The 17,505-nt window shown below is 44.2% G+C and overlaps 1 protein-coding gene across 2 annotated transcripts in view; it reads right to left on the bottom strand.

Moving 5' to 3' along the window:
- The window catches only part of LOC115171477 (excitatory amino acid transporter 2), a 31,948-nt gene extending 15,530 nt beyond the window's left edge, over positions 1-16,418 (bottom strand). The window contains exon 1 of one of the 2 annotated variants that reach the window (XM_029728314.1): positions 16,316-16,418. The gene's annotated coding sequence lies outside the window, so the exon portion shown is untranslated. Of the gene's footprint in view, positions 1-2,687; positions 2,857-16,315 lie in introns of those variants that run through there. The other variant, XM_029728315.1, reaches the window with a different exon arrangement.
- Between the last annotated feature and the right edge of the window lie 1,087 nt (positions 16,419-17,505).

Consider the following 17,505-nt stretch of genomic DNA (forward strand, 5'->3'; position numbering starts at 1 on the left):
TAAAACGTAGATCTGACAGATCAGTCAGGTTAAGGTCTGATAAATGTCATTACATTGAGAAGGAATGTACCCACAACCTGAATAATACAGGATATGGAGGTGGAGAAAGATGGATGGAAAACAATTGGGAGAGAGACGGAGAGAGGCGGAGTAACAAAGCACTCTGACAATCATCTGAGAGTCATGTCATGGGAATGATCAACGATAATCTGACAATGTGAATGATGGTGCACAATTCTATTCAAGTCAAGCAGAGAATCACTGAAGTCACCCCCACATCACAACCTAAACCAAACCCCCCACTTCTGCCAGAGAAGGAACATCCAGCCTAACATCAGATATCAGATTTGACAGGTTCAAACATAGTCAAAACAATAGGTGGACGTGCAATCCAAACAAGACCTTTACATAAAAACACCAATATTATGTAAGCAATGTAAATCTGATCAGGTTTGATATATTAGAATAATATTCAACTAATAACTACTCAGTCTGCCTAGTCTGTCTGTTCCAGTATTCCAATGCAGTGACCAGCAGCACCAGCTCCAACAGAGATAAACACATCTGGAGAGCAACATGGCGGTGTGTGAAGTCAGCGTCAGGAACCTGAGTGGCACATTTACAAACAGACCGCCTCCGTAGGGACAATCACACATGATTATAAATCATCAGCCATGCAGATGGCATTTCTACATAAGGAAGAATAGAGAAAACACTCACCAAAATGCACGTAGACCAGTCTAGTCTAACCTCCTTCTATTCCCTCTCTCCTTCCTTCTTTACCTCCTCCACTCTCTATGGACCTCACCCTTTGACCTCGCTTCTCTCCATCGTGCTCTCTTTCCCCGCTCTGTTCATCAGCTTGTCTTCATCTGTCGTTTAAAGTCCAAAAACAGTTGCTGCCCAGGCATAAAGAGGGATTGCCAGCAAATGCAGCAAAAATTTGGGGGAGGGGAATCTCTTACCAAATTTCGATAGCAGACCGATATAATCCCTTGTGAACTGTGCGATGGGGGGAAAGGGAGGGGCGGAGGGGGCTCCCTGTTTCTGTTACTGTACCAATCCTCTTTGCAAAATTCATTTCATTCTTAACATTAATGTTTACAAACATCCAGGAGACAATGTAGCGTACTCCAATTATCCAGCAGTCCTGTTGTTGGAGGGTGAGTCAGAAACCCCACCATGATCTGATGAACTGTAGAATCACTGTACTATCAGAAAACACAGAGTAGACCGATGAACACACAGAGTGTTTATGTGTATCCCAAATAGCAATCTTTTCTCTATATAGTGTACAATGGACCCAGGCTCATAGGGCTCTGGCCAAAAGTAGTGCACTATAAAGGGAAAAGGGTGCCATTTGGGACACAGATCTCATTGCCAATACTTTGTTCAGTAGGATGGCAGTGCCAAAAACAGCCCAGGTCTACAGCTCTTAGGATGGGTATTAAGACCTTGGAGGAGGTCAGACAGAGGACGGACCCAACCTTATAGAATGACATATACAGTAGGATTTTAATAAGATCTCTATGCCCGACCCACTGTCCTACCAAACGTCAGGATGCATCCTGCATCATGTAATGAGGATATATCCTGAAGATTGAACAGTGCATAAATTGCAGTGACATGCTCAACGACCTGTAGCCTGCTGTAGCCATGTTGTAAATCCATTTTCTTCCCAAGACTAAGGGGTTATTTTCTGTCTCCAGGAAATGTAGGAATGGCCTGAGCAGTGGGATTGGGAGCTAGCCTCCAAGGCTCCAACAGAACAACACGGATGATAGTCCACATGTAACCCTGGATCAGAGCTAGCCTCCAATAGACCAACAGGGAAGAAAGTCCACATGTAGCTCTGGACCAGAGCTAGCTTCCAATAGACCAACAGGGAAGAAAGTCCACATGTAGCTCTGGACCAGAGCTAGCCTCCAATAGACCAACAGGGAAGAAAGTCCACATATAGCTTTGGACCAGAGCTAGCCTCCAATAGACCAACATGGAAGAAAGTCCACATGTAGCTCTGGACCAGAGCAAGCCTCCAATAGACCAACAGGGAAGAAAGTCCACATGTAGCTCTGGACCAGAGCTAGCCTCCAATAGACCAACAGGGAAGAAAGTCCACATATAGCTCTGGACCAGAGCTAGCCTCCAATAGACCAACAGGGAAGAAAGTCCACATATAGCTCTGGACCAGAGCTAGCCTCCAATAGACCAACAGGGAAGAAAGTCCACATATAGCTCTGGACCAGAGCTAGCCTCCAACAGACTGAAAGGGAAGATAGTCCACATATAGCTCTGGACCAGAGCTAGCCTCCAACAGACTGAAAGGGAAGATAGTCCACATGTAGCTCTGGACGAGAGCTAGCCTCCAACAGACTGAGAGAGAAGATAGTCCACATGTAGCTCTGGACGAGAGCTAGCCTCCAACAGACCGAGAGAGAAGATAGTCCACATGTAGCCCAGGACGTGAGCTAGGCATAGGGACTTGTCATATTAGTTTATGTTACATCATATCACCTCGTATCGCAGATGAGTAATGTGCTTCGTTATATGTTCATCATAATCTCAGCACCCAGAGCACTATCTTGAATGCAGGCTTGCTAGCTATATTATTGTCCGTTTTTTACAAGATACTATATACATAAAAGCAGACAGTCAATGGGTTTACACTGTTAAGTCAGAGCCCTTACGGTAAATCCAGGATTTGGTCAAACATGACAGAGATATTACAACCTTGGCAGGTAGGTTCAAAGGCCATGATCTCTCTGAGAAGAAAGCTACAGTATTCCTCAGGAAAAGGCTTTAGGGAAGCACTCAGAACAGAAACATGTGTTAGAAATGAGCATAAAGCACCAGGGATGAAGGAGGATACTTCAAAGACAGCAAGTCTCAACGGGAGGAGAAAGCTGTAATCCTTACTGGCAGGGCTGTTACTGGCAGTGGTGTTTTTCTTTACGTGTCGTGCCATGTTGAGCTCTCCTGGATCAGCAAGAAGACCAGGGTGAAACTAGTTCCATGCATCCAGATTCCAGAGATACTCACATCCCCTGAATGGTCATGCCAGTCAAGTCAGGAGGGCTAATCTCTCTCTCTTTGATTAGGAGGAGAGACTTACACCACCGTAGTATGTAATCCAATATCGCTGAGCTATCAATGCACATATTAACATTGGATCTGAAAACAAACTACCTATGTTATGATCTCTCTCACAATCACTATCAGTATCACGATCACTATCAATATGACTATCACTTTCACTACGATGATCAGTATCTATCACTTTCACTACGACGATCAGTATCTATCACTGTCATTATGACGATCAGAATCTATCACTGTCACTATGACGATCAGAATCTATCACTGTCACTATGACGATCAGCATCTAACACTGTCACTATGATGATCAGCATCTATCACTGTCACTGTCACTATGATGATCAGCATCTATCACTGTCACTGTCACTACGATGATCAGTATCTATCACTGTCACTATGACGATCAGCATCTATCACTGTCACTATGACGATCAGCATCTATCACTGTCACTATGATGATCAGCATCTATCACTGTCACTATGACGATCAGCATCTATCACTGTCACTATGATGATCAGCATCTATCACTGTCACTGTCACTATGATGATCAGCATCTATCACTGTCACTGTCACTATGATGATCAGCATCTATCACTGTCACTGTCACTATGATGATCAGCATCTATCACTGTCACTGTCACTATGATGATCAGCATCTATCACTGTCACTGTCACTATGATGATCAGCATCTAACACTGTCACTATGATGATCAGCATCTATCACTGTCACTGTCACTATGATGATCAGCATCTATCACTGTCACTGTCACTATGATGATCAGCATCAGCATCTATCACTGTCACTATGATGATCAGCATCTATCACTGTCACTATGATGATCAGCATCTAACACTGTCACTATGATGATCAGCATCTATCACTCACTGTCACTATGATGATCAGTATCTATCACTGTGACTGTCACTATGACAATCAGTATCTACAGTGTCTTCAGAAATCTACACACAATACCCCATAGCGACAAAGTGAAAACAATGTTCTGAAATTTTTGAAATGACAGAATATCTAATTTACATAAGTATTCACACGCCTGGGTCAGTAATTTCTAGATGCAACCTTGGCAGCGATTAAAGCTGTGAGTCTTCTTGGGTAAGTCTCTAGATTGTGACACATTTGCCCATTATTATTTCAAAATTCTTTAAGCTCTGTCAAATTGGTTGTTGATCATTGCTAGACAACCATTTTCAGATCTTGCCATAGATTTTCAAGTAGATTTAAGTCAAATCTGTAACTCGGACACTCAGAAACATTCACTGTCTTCTTGGTAAGCAACTCCAGTGTAGATTTGTCCTTGTGTTTTAGGTTATTGTCCTGCTGAAAGGTGAATTCATCTCCCAGTGTGTCATGTCCTGACCAGTAAAAGTGTAACGGCTGTCGTTGTGAATAGAGGACCAAAACGCAGCAGGAATGTGGATGCTCATCTTGTTATTTATTTTAAATAAAGAGAACACCAAAATAACAAAATGAAGAACACACGAACAACAAAACAGTCTTGTCATGCTCACACAGGCAAAACAAGAAACAATCTCCCACAACACTACACCAAACAATTACCCATATATAGGACTCTCAATCAGAGGCAACGAGAAAGCACCTGCCTCCAATTGAGAGTCCAACCCCCCATAAACCTACACATAGAAATACCACAAACCAGAAAGAACATAGAAATACAAAACATAGAACATACACCAAAACCCGGAAATAATAAATCTAACACCCTACTACATAAACCATCACCCCGAAACACATAAACAAAATACCCTCTGCCACGTCCTGACCAAACTACAATAGCAAATAATCCCTAAACTGGTCAGGCCGTGACATTACCCCCCTTAAAGGTGAAAACCTCGGATGCACCTTACACAAAAAAATAAACATAATCCCCAAAAACCTAAACTGGAGGAGGTTCTGGCTCTGGCCTACTGTCCTCAGAGTCTCTTGGTTCCGGATCGCAGGCAGATTCCCTCGGTTCCGGGTCGCAGGCAGACTCCCTCGGTTCCGGGTCGCAGGCAGACTTCCTCGGTTCCGGGTCGCAGGCAGACTCCCTCGGTTCCGGGTCGCAGGCAGACTCCCTCGGTTCCGGACTAGACACTGTTGCCGGATACTCTGGACTGCACACTGTTGCCGGATACTCTGGACTGCACACTGTTGCCGGATACTCTGGACTGCACACTGTTGCCGGATACTCTGGACTGCACACTTTTGCCGGATACTCTGGAATGCATACTGTTGCCGGATACTCTGGACTGCACACTGTTGCCGGATACTCTGGACTGCACACTATTGCCGAACTCTGGAGGCTGGGCTGACGCACTGGAAGCCTGATGCGTGGTACTGGTACTGGATGTGCCAGTCTGGGGACACGCACCTCAGGGCTAGTGCGGGGAGCGGGAACAGGCCGAGTCGGACTGGGTTGACGCACTGGAAGCCTGATGCGTGGTGCTGGTACTGGAGGTATCAGCCTGGGAACACGCACCTCAGGGCTAGTGCGGGGAGCGGGAACAGGACGAGTCGGACTGGGCTGACGCACTGGACCGTAGAGGCTTACTGGCGGTCTCGAGCGCAGAACTGGCATCGCTCTTACTGGCTGGATGCCCACTTCCCCCTGGAAAATGCGGGGCGCTGGTACTGCGCGTACCGGCCTAAAAATACTTGGCCTCGCCACAGTACCCATTACCCCGAAGCACGGGACCTGTCCAGTCACTGGTTGCCCAAAAAAGGTACGGGGATTTGGCCTGGGGCTCACTCCTCGCCCAGCCAAACTACCCGTGTGTCGCCCCCAAAAAATCCTCCACAACCCTGGAAATGCCTCTCCTCAACTCTGCCCATGTCTCCTTTTCCCGACAGTCCATATCATATTCCCATCGCTCCCTTCTCCGCTGCTTGGTCCTTTTGTGGTGGGAGATTCTGTAACGGCTGTCGTCGGGAATAGAGGACCAAAGCGCAGCAGGAATGTGGATGCTCATCTTGTTATTTATTTTAAATAAAGAGAACACCAAAATAACAAAATGAAGAACGCACGAACAACAAAACAGTCTTGTCATGCTCACACAGGCAAAACAAGAAACAATCTCCCACAACACTACACCAAACAATTACCCATATATAGGACTCTCAATCAGAGGCAACGAGAAAGCACCTGCCTCCGATTGAGAGTCCAACCCCCCATAAACCTACACATAGAAATACCACAAACCAGAAAGAACATAGAAATACAAAACATAGAACCTAAACCAAAACCCGGAAATAATAAATCTAACACCCTACTACATAAACCATCACCCCGAAACACATAAACAAAATACCCTCTGCCACGTCCTGAACAAACTACAATAGCAAATAATCCCTAAACTGGTCAGGACGTGACAAAAAGAGGTTATTTGTCATTGTAGTTTGGTCAGGGCGTGGCAGGGGATGTTTGTTTTGTGTGTTTTGGTGTTTTTGGTTTAGGTTCTATGTTTTTTATTTCTATGTTTAAATCTAGTTTTCTATTTCTATGTTGGGTTTTTGGTAGGACCTCCAATTAGAGGATGCTGGTTGTCATTGACTCTAATTGGAGGCCATATTTAGTTGAGGTTTGTTTCACTTGTGTTTTGTGGGTGGTTATTTTCTGTATAGCCTGTGTGCCTTATGGAACTGTTTTTCGTTGTACATTTATTTTGTTTAAGTGTTTTCACCAAATAAATAAAGTATGAGCACTTTACCCGCTGCACCTTGGTCCTATCCTTACGACGACCATGACACAGTTTCTGGTGGAAAGCAGACTGAACCAGGTTTTCCTGTAAGATCTTGCCTGTTCTTAGCTCCATTCCATTTATTTTTATCATAAAAAAACTCCCTAGTCCTTGTCGATCACAAGCATACCCATAACATGATGCAGTTTCCGAATATTTTTTCTGTACAGACATCCTTCTTTTCACTCTGTCAGTTAGTTTAGTATTGTGGCGTAACTACAATGTTGTTGATCTATCCTCAGTTTTCTCCTATTACAGCCATTAAACTCTGTAATTGCTTTAAAGTCACCATTGGCCTCAAAGTGAAATCCCTGAGGTTTCCTTCCTCTACTAATTAATAACTTCACCATGCTCAAAGGGATATTCAATGTCTGTTTTTTTTATTTTTACCCATCTAGCAGTAGGTGCCCTTCTTTGCGAGGCATTGGAAAACCCTGGTCTTTGTGGTTGAATCTGAGTTTGAAATTCACTGCTTGACTGAGGGACTGTACAGATAATTGTATGTATGGGGTACAGAGATGAGGTAGTCATTCAAAATCATGTTAAACACTATTATTGCACACAGAGTGAATCCATGCAACTTATTATGTTACTGGTTAAGATAATTTGTACTCCTGAACTTCTTTAGGCTTGCCATAACAAAGGGGTTGAATACTTATTGACTCAAGACATTTCAGCTTTTCATTTTTAATAAAAAAAATAATAATTGAAAAACATAATTCTACTTTGACATTGTGTGTAGGTCAGGGACACAAAATCTCAGTTGAATCCATTTTAAATTCAGTCTGTACAACAAAATGTGTACAACAAAATGTGGACAAAGTCAAGGGGTGTGAATACTTTCTCAAGGCACTGTGTCAGTGGTGAATGATGGTCTTTAATGACAGTATATATATATATATATATATTTTTTTTTTACTTTATTTAACTTAGCAAGTCAGTTAAGAACAAATTCCTATAAACAATGACGGCCTACTGGGGAACAGTGGGTTAACTGCCTTGTTCAGGGGCAGAACGATTTTTACCTTGTCAGCTCAGGGATTCGATCCAGCAACCTTTCAGTTACTGGCCCAACGCGCAAACCACTAAGCCACCTGCCGTCCCAAAAAGTATTAACCAATGACTGGGGTATTAACTGAACTCCACCATGCAGAGACCCACGCATGCTCTCATCCAATCAGTGACCCTCCCTGCCCCTGACCAATCAGTGATGTGGGTTTAAGAGACTTAACAGCTGTGTGATGGCTAGCCCACCGCTAAACCCCCACCCTCTGTCTACAGCCCTATTAACTAACAGGACACGGGAGTTTATATGCATTTACGTTGAGCTCTGTGTATGAGATTGTGTATGCATTTGTCTTTATCACGTGAGCATGTTGTGTGTGTGTGTGTGTGTGTGTGTGTGTGTGTGTGTGTGTGTGTGTGTGTGTGTGTGTGTGTGTGTGTGTGTGTGTGTGGTGTGTGTGTGTGTGTGTGTGTGTGTGAGAGAGAGGGGGGGATTATTTCCATTTGTTGACTGTTTGGTGTGATTTTTGCAGGGAAAGAGATATAATCCCATATCCCCGTCCCTTCTTCCAGAGAGAACAAGGGAGGGGGTCATGAAACTTTCGACTGGACACTACTACAACACTGCACTGTATAGGTTAATAAGTCCATTCAGAAACATAAAATCAAAGTTTATTAGTCGAATACACAGATTTGAGGATGTTATCGCAAGGATCAATACAGGATTAAGATTGAATCCTACTACACTGGCTCTGATGCTCGTCGGATGTGGCAGGGCTTGAAAACTATTACGAACTAGAAAGGGAAACCCAGACGTGAGCTGCCCGGTGACGTGAGTCTACCAGACGAGCTAAATGCCTTTTATGCTCGACTGTGTGATAACGCTCTCTCGGTAGCCGATGTGAGCAAGACCTTTAAACAGGTCAACATTCACAAAGCCGCGGGGCCAGATGGATTACCAGGACGTGTACTCAAAGCATGCGCGGACCAACTGGCAAGTGTCTTCACTGACATTTTCAACCTCTCCCTGACTGAGTCTGTAATACCTACATGTTTCAAGCAGACCACCACAGATCCTGTCCCCAAGGAAGCGAAGGTAACCTTCCTAAATGATTACCGCCCTGTAACACTCATGTCGGTAGCCATGAAGTGATTTGAAAGGCTGGTCATGGCTCACATCAACAGCATCCTCCCGGATACCCTAGACCCACTCCAATTTGCATACCGCCCCAACAGATACAAAGATGACGCAATCTCAACCGCACTCCACACTGTCCTTTCCCACCTGGACAAAAGGAACACCTATGTGAGAATTCTGTTCATTAACTACAACTCAGCGTTCAACACCATAGAGCCCATGAAACTCATCACTAAGCTAAGGACCCTGGGACTAAACACCTCCCTCTGCAACTGGATCCTGGACTTCTTGACAGGCTGCTCCAAGACGGTAAGGGTAGGCAACAACACGTCTGCCACGCTGATCCTCAACACTGGGGCCCCTCAGGGGTGTGTACTTAGTCCCCTCCTGTACTCCCTGTTCACCCACGACTGCGTGGCCAAACACGACTCCAACACCATCATTAAGTCTGCTGACGACACAACAGTGGTAGGTCTGATCACCGACAACGATGAGACAGCCTATAGGGTGGAGGTCAGAGAACTGGCAGCGTGGTGCCAGGACAACAACCTCTCCATCAATGTGAGCAAAACAAAGGAGCTGATCGTGGACTACAGGAAAAGGCGGGCCAAACAGGCCCTCATTAACATCAACGGTGCTGCAGTGGAGCGGGTCGAGAGTTTCAAGTTCCTTAGTGTCCACATCACCAACGATCTATCATGGTCCAATCACACCAAGGCAGTTGTGAAGAGGGCACGACAAAACCTTTTCCCCCTCAGGAGACTGAAAATATTTAGCATGGGTCCCCAGATCCTCAAAAAGTTCTACAGCTCCACCATCGAGAGCATCCTGACTGGTTGCATCACCGCCTGGTGTGACAACTGCTCGGCATCTGATTGTAAGGCGCTACAGAGGGTAGTGCGTATGGCCCAGTACATCGCTGGGACCAAGCTTCCTGCAATCCAGGACCTATATAATTGGCAGTGTCAGAGGAAAGCCATAAAATTGTCAGAGACTCCAGTCACATAGACTGTTTTCTCTGCTACCTCACGGCAAGCAGTACCGGAGCGCCAAGTCTAGGACCAAAAGGCTCCTTAACAGCTTCAACCCCCAAGCCATAAGACTGCTGAACAATTAATCAAATGGCCACCGGACTATTACATTGACCCCCCCCCCCCCACGCCTCCATTTGTTTTGTACACTGATGCTACTCACTGTTTATTATCTATGCATAGTCAGTTCACCCCTACCTACATGTACAAATTACCTCTACTAACCTGTACCCACGCACACTGACACTGACTCGGTACCGGTACCCCCTGTATATAGCCTCGTTATTGTTATGTTATGTTGTCACTTTTTAATATTTTTTACTTTAGTTTATTTGGGAAATATTTTCTTAACTCTTCTTGAACTGCACTGTTGGTTAAGGGCTTGTAAGTAAGCATTTCACGGTAAGGTCTACACTTGTATTCGGCGCATATGACAAATAAAGTTTGCTTGTGTTTCTAGCTCCAACAGTGCAGTAATACCAAGCAATAAAAAATGTAAAATAGACACATACACTGAAATGTGTGTGCAGCACACACACATGCGCACACAGGCATGCAGGCAGGCATCACACATAATCTCACCTCAGAAATGTTTATTCTAGGTTCAAGGAGTTTACTCATACAGCATATGCACATACACACACACGTGCTAAGGGCATATTCAGACCATATAGAGAAAATGGATGTTGTGGGTTTGTATGTAATGTGTGGGTGTAAATCAGCTAGAAAGATGTGTCGGCATCGAGTAATTGTCTCTGGCCCCCTCCCAGTTAGGGGAGTGATGAGCTCTACAGCAGAGTCTCACAACTCAATCGCTGGATGAAAACTGTTTTCTGCCCCTCCCAAAAGATAGAATTTGTAGATAACTGGCCCTCTTTCTGGGATTCACCCACAAACAGGACCAAGCCTGGCCTGCTGAGGAGTGACGGACTCCATCCTAGCTGGAGGGGTGCTCTCATCTTATCTACGAACATAGACAGGGCTCTAACTCCTCTAGCTCCACAATGAAATAGGGTGCAGGCCAGGCAACAGGCTGTTAGCCAGCCTGCCAGCTTAGTGGAGTCTGCCACTAGCACAGTTAGCGTAGTCAGCTCAGCTTTCCCCATTGAGACCGTGTCTGTGCCTCGATCTTGGTTGGGCAAAATTAAAAATGGCGGTGTTCGCTTCAGTAATCTTACTAGTATAAAGACCTCCTCCATTCCTGCCATTATTGAAAGAGATTGTGATACTTCACATCTCAAAATTGGGTTACTTAATGTTAGATCCCTCACTTCCAAGGCAGTTATAGTCAATGAACTAATCACTGATCATAATCTTGATGTGATTGGCCTGACTGAAACATGGCTTAAGCCTGATGAATTTACTGTGTTAAATGAGGCCTCACCCCCTGGTTACACTAGTGACCAAACCCTCCGTGCATCCGGCAAAGGCGGAGGTGTTGCTAACATTTACGATAGCAAATTTCAATTTACAAAAAAAAAAACAATGACGTTTTCGTCTTTTGAGCTTCTAGTCATGAAATCTATGCAGCCTACTCAATCACTTTTTATAGCTACTGTTTACAGGCCTCCTGGGCCATATGCAGTGTTCCTTACTGAGTTCCCTGAATTCCTATCGGATCTTGTAGTCATAGCAGATAATATTCTAATTTTTGGTGACTTTAACATTCACATGGAAAAGTCCACAGACCCACTCCAAAAGGCTTTCGGAGCCATCATCGACTCAGTGGGTTTTGTCCAACATGTCTCTGGACCTACTCACTGCCACAGTCATACTCTGGACCTAGTTTTGTCCCATGGAATAAATGTTGTGGATCTTAATGTTTTTCCTCATAATCCTGGATTATCGGACCACCATTTTATTGCGTTTACAATTGCAACAAATAATCTGCTCAGACCCCAACCAAGGAAGATTAAAAGTCGTGCTATAAATTCTCAGACAACCCAAAGATTCCTTGATGCCCTTCCAGACTCCCTCTGCCTACCCAAGGACGTCAGAGGACAAGAATCAGTTAACCACCTAACCGAGGAACTCAATTCAACCTTGCGCAATACCCTAGATGCAGTTGCACCCCTAAAAATTAAAAACATCTGTCATAAGAAACTAGCTCCCTGGTATACAGAAAATACACGAGCTCTGAAGCAAGCTTCCAGAAAATTGGAACGGAAATGGCGCCACACTAAACTGGAAGTCTTCCGACTAGCTTGGAAAGACAGTACCGTGCAGTATCGAAGAGCCCTCACTGCTGCACGATCATCCTATTTTTCCAACTTAATTGAGGAAAATAAGAACAATCCGAAATTTCTTTTTGACACTGTCGCAAAGCTAACTAAAAAGCAGCATTCGCAAATGGAGGATGGCTTTCACTTCAGCAGTAATAAATTTATGAACTTTTTTGAGGAAAAGATCATGATCATTAGAAAGCAAATTACGGACTCATCTTTAAATCTGGGTATTCCTCCAGGGCTTCATTGTCCAGAGTCTGCACAACTCTGCCAGGACCTTGGCTCAAGGGAGATACTAAAGTGTTTTAGTACTATATCTCTTGACACAATGATGAAAATAATCATGGCCTCCAAACCCTCAAGCTGCATACTGGACCCTATTCCAACTAAACTACTGAAAGAGCTGCTTCCTGTGCTTGGCCCTCCTATGTTGAACATAATAAACGGCTCTCTATCCACCGGATGTGTACCAAGCTCACTAAAAGTGGCAGTAATAAAGCCTCTCTTGAAAAAGCCGAATCTTGACCCAGAAATTATAAAAAACTATCGGCCTATATCGAATCTTCCATTCCTCTCAAAAATTTTAGAAAAAGTTGTTGCGCAGCAACTCACTGCCTTCCTGAAGACAAACAATGTATACGAAACGCTTCAGTCTGGTTTTAGACCCCATCATAGCACTGAGACTGCACTTGTGAAGGTGGTAAATGACCTTTTAATGACGTCAGACCGAGGCTCTGCATCTGTCCTCGTGCTCCTAGATCTTAGTGCCGCTTTTGATACCATCGATCACCACATTCTTTTGGAGAGATTGGAAACCCAAATTGGTCTACATGGACAAGTTCTGGCCTGGTTTAGATCTTATCTGTCGGAAAGATATCAGTTTGTCTCTGTGAATGGTTCGTCCTCTGACAAATCAATTGTAAATTTCGGTGTTCCTCAAGGTTCCGTTCTAGGACCACTATTGTTTTCACTATATATTTTACCTCTTGGGGATGTCATTCGAAAACATAATGTTAAATTTCACTGCTATGCGGACGACACACAGCTGTACATTTCAATGAAACATGGTGAAGCCCCAAAATTGCCCTCGCTAGAAGCCTGTGTTTCAGACATAAGGAAGTGGATGGCTGCAAATTTTCTACTTTTAAACTCGGACAAAACAGAGATGCTTGTCCTAGGTCCCAAGAAACAAAGAGATCTTCTGTTGAATCTGACAATTAATCTGGATGGTTGTACAGTCGTCTCAAATAAAACTGTGAAGGACCTCGGCGTTACTCTGGACCCTGATCTCTCTTTTGAAGAACATATCAAGACTGCTTCAAGGACAGCTTTTTTCCATCTACGTAACATTGCAAAAATCAGAAACTTTCTGTCCAAAAATGACGCAGAAAAATTAATCCATGCTTTTGTTACTTCTAGGCTCGACTACTGCAATGCTCTACTTTCCGGCTACCCGGATAAAGCACTAAACAAACTTCAGTTAGTGCTAAATACGGCTGCTAGAATCCTGACTAGAACCAAAAAATTTGATCATATTACTCCAGTGCTAGCTTCCCTACACTGGCTTCCTGTTAAGGCAAGGGCTGATTTCAAGGTTTTACTGCTAACCTACAAAGCATTACATGGGCTTGCTCCTACCTATCTTTCCGATTTGGTCCTGCCGTACATACCTACACGTACGCTACGGTCACAAGACGCAGGCCTCCTAATTGTCCCTAGAATTTCTAAGCAAACGGCTGGAGGTAGGGCTTTCTCCTATAGAGCTCCATTTTTATGGAATGGTCTGCCTACCCATGTGAGAGACGCAGACTCAGTCTCAACCTTTAAGTCTTTACTGAAGACTTATCTCTTCAGTAGGTCCTATGATTAAGTATAGTCTGGCCCAGGAGTGTGAAGGTGAACGGAAAGGCTGGAGCAACGAACCGCCCTTGCTGTCTCTGCCTTGTCGGTTCACCTCTTCCCACTGGGATTCTCTGCCTCTAACCCTTTTACAGGGGCTGAGTCACTGACTTACTGGTGTTCTTCCATGCCGTCCATGGGAGGGGTGCGTCACTTGAGTAGGTTGAGCCACTGACGTGGTCTTCCTGTCTGGGTTGGCGCCCCCCCTTGGGTTGTGCCGTGGCGGACATCTTTGTGGGCTATACTCGGCCTTGTCTTCGGACGGTAAGTTGGTGGTTGTAGATATCCCTCTAGTGGTGTGGGGGCTGTGCTTTGGCAAAGTGGGTGGGGTTATATCCTGCCTGTTTGGCCCTGTCCGGGGTATCATCGGATGGGGCCACAGTGTCTTCTGATCCCTCCTGTCTCAGCCTCCAGTATTTATGCTGCAGTAGTTTATGTGTCGGGGGGCTAGGGTCAGTCTGTTACATCTGGAGTATTCTCTTGTCTTATCCAGTGTCCTGTGTGAATGTAAATATGCTCTCTCTAATTCTCTCTTTCTTTCTTTCTTTCCTTCTCTCGGAGGACCTGAGCCCTAGGACTACCTGGCATGATGACTCCTTGCTGTCCCCAGTCCACCTGGCCATGCTGCTGCTCCAGTTTCAACTGTTCTGCCTGCGGCTACGGAACCCTGACCTGTTCACCGGACGTGCTTGTTGCACCCTCGACAATTACTATGATTATTATTATTTGACCATGCTGGTCATTTACGAACATTTTAACATCTTGACCATGTTCTGTTATAATATCCACCCGGCACAGCCAGAAGAGGACTGGCCACCCCTCATAGCCTGGTTCCTCTCTAGGTTTCTTCCTAGGTTTTTGGCCTTTCTCAGGAGTTTTTCCTAGGGAGTTTTTCCCAGCCACCGTGCTTCTTTCACATGCATTGCTTGCTGTTTGGGGTTTTAGGCTGGGTTTCTGTACAGCACTTTGAGATTTCAGCTGATGTACGAAGGGCTATATAAATAAATTTGATTTGATTTATTAACCCTCTGTCTCAGGCTCAACGTTAGTCAGATTTGGTCGTCAGTGACACACTCTGGAATCAATAGACCATGACAGAGAGAAAAAATAGGGAGCTTGTGTATTTTTCATTGACTGTTCATCAGTGTGTGTGTGCATCTGTCTGTGTGTGTGTGTGTGTGTGTGTGTGTGTGTGTGTGTGTGTGTGTGTGTGTGTGTGTGTGTGTGTGTGTGTGTGTGTGTGTGTGTGTGTGTGTGTGTGTGTGTGTGTGTGTGTGGCAGCCCCTCCATTCCTCTCTCTCGGACTGTAATCTGAGTGTATTAATCTGTTGTTTGAACTCCTTAAGCACAGACTGTCTATCACATCTGCTCTCTTCACCCTTCTAAAGCTCTGCTATTTATAAATCCTCCCTCATACTCGCTCTTTCCTCTTTCCTTTCGATCTGTCATTGGAATGCAATTCCTCCAGCAGAAGCTAGTTTTATTCTTCCTAATCCTCCAGAACAGTTTATCCATCCTCTCCTTTTGCCAAAAATATCCTTTGAATAGTCTCAATTTTTTTCTTCTCCAAACGCAAACTCTGTCTTGGTTCTCTCTTCTTCTCACTCCGACTCTAAACACAACTATTTGAAACGCAACAGCTGGGAAAGAATTTCATTGGAATGTAAATAGTCAGCTAATTCTGAGGTTCCATAGCACTGTTAATATTGAACCATTACCGCTGACTACACTCCAGTGAAAGAAAAATGATGATACAGAACATTCCATAAAATCGAATGAAGATGAATGATGTACACACACACCTACACCTATATACACACACCTACACCTATATACACACACCTACACCTATATACACACACCTACACCTAAATACACACATCACCACAGTCAATGTGCAGCACATTCTGACTGAGAGAAACAGAGCGAAAGTGACATGAACACATGGACTCCAAATTCATAGCAATTCAGTGAATGAAAAATAGCACTGACAACGGTAGTACAACAACATTTCTGGTAAATCCTATGCACATGGGTGGGGGAGGATTTGAGACGAACATGAAAGAAATGTCCAGACATCACTCAGAAGATGAGAAAGATCAGAGGGAGGACAGGTGAAGGGATAGAAGGAACGAAGAGAAGGGAGGTAAAGTCAGTCCTACCTGCTGTGTGTCGTCTCCCATCCAACCAGAGCAAGGCATCGGGAGAGACACAATGAAGGGAGGAAAGGATGGAGCGATAGAGAGAGAGAAAGAATAGGCAAAATCCCAGTCCTTGCGTCATCTGAGAAAATTGGCAGATTAATAAAACAGCTTGGATCTCTGAGTCCCCTCGCTTGCTCCTTACTCTCTCTCCCTCACTCTCTCTATTTCTAGTTCTCTTTATGCTTCTTTTCTACTCCCTCTCTGAAGTCCTAAGTTGAGTTGTTCCTCAAGGTCAGCGTCTAGTGATAGACTACTAGCTCCTGATCAGCTGTATTGCAGCCACTAGCTTTCCCTTGTTTTGGTTCTTTTAAGTGTTCATTTGGAAAGAACTTTGGGCTGATAATACACAAATATATGTTTATTGTCACTATAATCATTACCATAGAGAGTGAGAGCAGGCTGTGGAGGGAGGGAGACAAAGGGAGAGAGAGATTTAGAGAGAGAAATGAGCTAGCTGTAAGAGACAGTTGAAAGAGAGTGGGAGTGAGGTTTCGTCCCAATATTCTCTTCTTCTACCTGAAGTGTGCACTTGATCACTACTCCCAACAAATTTAAAAGCAATGTATTGGAGTAGGCATGGCTAGAGGGAGTTTCCATATACCAGTCATTTCCTTATAAATCCATGAAGGGTCGTGAACAAGTGCACACTTCTGGAGGAAGGAGATATTATTAAGATGCAGAGTTACCTCATACTCATTAGTCATGTCAATCAATGGCTAATGCTTGACTTCTGATGCATCCAGGTGTACCTCCACCCTTCCACTTGGGGGCGATAACGGGCAGGGAAACATTGATTCTACCTTTGCTAGTAGGTATTAGAAGATAGAAGTTGCCCTTAACCACAGATCAGGATCAGTTACCCCATACTCCAATCATGAATAAAAGTGAGGTTTGCATTTGAGCATCAGATGTACAATAATATCTATAATAACGCTGAAATTAATTATTCAGCAACAGTTAAGTAATTGCATAGTAGCGTTTTATTAAACAATTGGAATAAGGAACAGTCCCTATTGTGTTATTTAAAAAAACACTCAAAGTCATTACTATGCAATTAAAGTGAAACAGCCATGATGTCAGTAGTGTTACTGAACAGACCAAGCACTATGTTAACCAAGCACTATGTCAACCAAGCACTATGTCAACCA

Source organism: Salmo trutta, chromosome 32 (genome assembly GCF_901001165.1).
Source record: "Salmo trutta chromosome 32, fSalTru1.1, whole genome shotgun sequence".
NCBI classification, from domain to species: Eukaryota; Metazoa; Chordata; class Actinopteri; order Salmoniformes; family Salmonidae; genus Salmo; species Salmo trutta.